Raw genomic sequence first — 4,531 nt, forward strand, 5'->3', positions numbered from 1 at the left:
ACACTTGAAACATGTCTTCCATTCCCATAATATTTTGCTAAATAAACTAAAGTGTGACTATTTTTAATGAAATAACAAAGATTGATATGTTTGGAGGGAAGTGAGAGCTTTCAGTCATCCATAAGTAAGTTAAAGTTGGGTCAAAGACATTAAAAGAATTCTTTCAGACTAAAAGTAAGAATATTTCTATTATTGCCTCATTTTTCTTTTGTATTTTTTGTTATGATGATAGAGGTAAAGAGATTTCACATATGTTTACTAATCATTCCTCATGTTAGAACATTTGCTTCTCTAGGCTTATCAGAAACAAGACTGAGCTTTTATCCTAAATTCACAAACATTTTTTCTGTCTCCTTTGTAATTACCTTCCTTGGTTATTCCCTTAACGTTATTTTTGCACAGAGCTATTTTAGGGCCCTTTTTTTCTCTCCATACATACTTTTCCTACATAATCTCATTTATCTCTAAATGCTTTGATAACTATGGTGAAGTTCACCAACTATTTCACAGATCTCTCATAGCTCCAGACTCATTAAGCCACCTGCTTGTTAGACCTCTCACTTTACATGCAACGTGCCGACACTGAACTCATTTCCTATCCCTACCACATAACTTTAAGTTTGTTCCTACTTTTATGTTTCCTGAAACCACAAAGTTACTCAAGCCTCTTTTTTCATACCCCAAGCCAAATCATAACCAAGCATTAGAAATACTCTTAATCCATATTTCTATTACCTGTGGTGACTCACTGTTATATACCATATACCTCTCATGCTGCTTAAAATATAATGACTATTCCATAAATATCTTCTGAGTAAATTAAGGAAAGTTCCAGATCATTTTATCTCCTCTGGCCTACTTTGAATAATCTCTTAACTTTGTTTTTGACAGTTTCTAATCTTACTCAGTTCTTATAGATATTCTACACTTTTTCCAGAGCAGTTTTATAAAAACAGATAAAATTGATAACTCCCTTTTATAAGGCTAGCCAAATTCTGGCAGATACTCTAACTGTATCCTCCCCCACCAATTGCTATTTCTCTTTTATCTCTTACCATTTTGACCCTGCCCATTATACTGTATAAACTTCCTGAATTTAAGTTTCCTAAATGCTTCCTAAATTTTCTTGCCTCAAGAATTATTGAATATACCATTTCCCTTCCTGGAATAACTGGATTTCCTGGAACACCTTTGTAGTCATTTGGATCTCAGATTAGTTATTATTTCTTCCTGTTGGCCTTCCTTGGTTTCATCGATTTGATGAGATCTCTGCATTTTGTTCTCCTATAGCTTCCTGTATTTCTCTGTGCTTAAATTAAATAGAATTTCCAATAAAGAGAGAGCTCCACAAGGGTAGGGCTTGTACCTGTCTATTCATTGGATGTGTCATGAGCTCCAAACACAATGTCCAATGCATAGTATTTTGAAATTTGTTCATAAATAGGAGAAAATCATCCAACTGTTTTAAATGCCTACATGTTAGACATGATTGAGAACTGAAACATTTTTAAGATTGTTTACATTCTTTAATTCCACATGGTAGGCATTTTTTCCCTATTTTAATAGTTAAGTTTTATTCATTTTTTCCCTATTTTAATAGTTAAGTTTTACTCATAAATTTGGAGAGAAAATGACAAGAGACTTAAAAACGTTGTAGTTATAACGTCAAATATATTTCACAGTACCTTAGTTTACAAAAAGTATTAAATAAGGGTAAAATGTGGTATTATTCATTCTAGTAGCAGCATGAATAGACTTTGAGAACCAACACAGTTATTCTTGTCAACAGTATTTTCTCGGTGGTACTTAGATCAAGTGCAGAAAGATCTTGGTGAAGTGAACCAAGAGGAAACACCTGCAAGATCTTTTATATGGTAGTTAAAACTGTCCTAATGAATTATCCAAAGTTCAAATTATGTTTTCAGTACAATTGCCGGTTATCTTTAAAAAATCCTGAAAATTAATACAACTTTGGAAACACCATCTTGCAAAAAGTATCTGCAACCCTCTTTTTGATAAACCAAAACATTTAGTTTTAACTGTGCAGTGTAGACGAATGTACTTCTTTCTTATTGTGTTATTCTAAGTTTTTTGAAAAAGATTTATAATTAACAAATCACAGTTTGAAAGGCTCAGTATTAACACAAATTGGATTATATCAGCTTACTTAAAAGTATACTTATTTTGAGGAACAATATTGACCTCACTTTGTACAATTCTGACCTGACAAAAAAGAACACAAAATCATATTAAGTAAAATATATAAACACCTTGTTCATTTTCTTATTAGTGTTATGAATGTGTGAGAGGCATTGTAAAATTATAGAGATACTCAAATTCATTACTATCTGAATTTTCCACTTAAAGCTATTTAACTTCATCTCCAAAGGAAAATTTCTTCATTCTACATAAATCATCCACTACTATGCTTGTACCCTTTATATTAATATTAATAACAAAACATCTACAAAATTCCAATTTTAAGCCCCTCTTTCTCCTTGTTCTCTCAGTTTAGCTGGATTAATTCACTGTTTGTTTGTTTTTTTCATGATTAATCACTAGTTTTATCTTCCAAGTTAACTTTTGGGTCCAGGACCTATGTTTCATTATTAAAATCATTCACTTGCAAAAATCCTTACCTCTTGACATCTTTTTGTGTATGTGCTCACCTGACTAAACTTCAAATCTAAGTAATTTAATACTTTTATTACACTACCTCTGCTTCCAGGAAGCTGAATATTGCTGTAGAAAATTACATGATCATGTTAAATGAATCGCCTTTCAATTCATAATCACAGGTCTCAAATTGGCAGTCAACACTATTTAGACAATTCTGTTACATTCCCAGGACAACATCCTTATAAGCCTTCTCTCAAATCTCTCATATCCCCTAGCAACTCTCAACAGATGACCTCACCTTATGTTTTTTTACCGATACAGAAACAAAAAGAAGTTTCCTATAAACAAACCTATAATCTACTTAATTTGGTAGGTTTCTCCATTCTGTTTCTCTCCTGACATTATGAAGATGTGTCCGTGGTCTGACTAAAGGCCAGTTCTGCACTTGTGACCTGGATCCTACCCTTTCCCGTCTTCCTATTTCAGTCTCTCTTTACCCTCACTTCTCTCACATCAACAATTTCTTTTGCTATACTGAATAATTACGCCAATATACTCTGGTATTTCTAATCGTACAAGAAAAATGCATTTTTATTTAAAAATATCCCCTTTATGCTACATTACATTCTAGCATTTGCCTCTCTTTTGTGCCCTTTCACAGCATAGTTTAACAGTAAGCTATAGTTGCTATCTCCTCACACTCATTTTTCATTTTCCTTCAAATCCTCTGCAAATCAGTCTTTTGTCTTTACTTTGCTGAAATTGCTCTCATTAAGTTCACTAGTGATCTCCATGCTTCTCGGTAGAATTCAACACAATTGACAACTATCTCATTTCCAAATATTTTTTGTTTTTTAATACCACACTTTGACTTTTGTCCCTTTCCTTCTCAGATCTTCTTCTTTATTAATCCAATCTTTCAAAATTGAACTGCCCTACAAATTCGTTTTAAGGTCTTATTTTTAAGCTCTATTATTATTATATTTTAAACTCTATAATATTATTTCTCTGAAAAGTCCTCCTATATAATCTCACCCAGTTATACTGTTTGAAATGTTATGAATTGGGCAATGAGTTCTTTGTGTCTAACTTACCCCTGGGCTACAAATTCATAAAGCCAACAGTCATTTGAATGACTAATAGGCATCTCAAATTAAACAAGTCTAAAATAGAATTTTTTGATTTGCGGCTCCCTCCCCAATATGATTTTCCATCAATATTCCCCGTCTCAGTAAATCATTCACTCAGTTCCACAAGTTAAAAGAACTCTGTAATCATTTTAACATCTTTCTTTCACTCCCCTCAACTCACACACACACACACACACACACATACACACACACACACACACACATCACTCTCAATGTACATGTACACATGTACCAGTGTTAAATCTTGGCAGGTCAACCTCTAATATACACACTAAATTTGATCACTTGTTTACTTTTTCATCACCATCACCCTAGTCTAAAACACTATCATTACTCTCTGACTTGTGGAACTGACATCTGAAATGAGTTTCCTACTTAAGAGAACTTCATCAAGTAAAATTTATTCATTGACAGCAGCCAAATTCATTTTTTAAAATGAAGATGAAAATTAGGTAACTTAAGCTCTTGCTTAAACCTTTTTATAGATTTTTATAGTACTTAGAAAATCCATATAATTACCATGGTCTATACATCATTTCGTTACATGACCTGTTCTCTGCCAAAATTTGCCACCTAGTTGTTTAATCACTTACCATTTATTTTAGCTATTTTGATGTCTTATTGGTCCCTATAGCTTCATATTTCTGTATTCACTATTCCTTCTGCCTGGAATACTTTTCCCCTAAGATCTTTCTTGGGTCTGCTCCTTCTCATTCATGTCAAAACCTAATTGACAATCATAACTAATGTTGCTTCCTCAC

The sequence above is a fragment of the Pteropus alecto genome, unplaced genomic scaffold (genome assembly GCF_000325575.1).
Source record: "Pteropus alecto unplaced genomic scaffold, ASM32557v1 scaffold69, whole genome shotgun sequence".
Classification (NCBI taxonomy): Eukaryota; Metazoa; Chordata; class Mammalia; order Chiroptera; family Pteropodidae; genus Pteropus; species Pteropus alecto.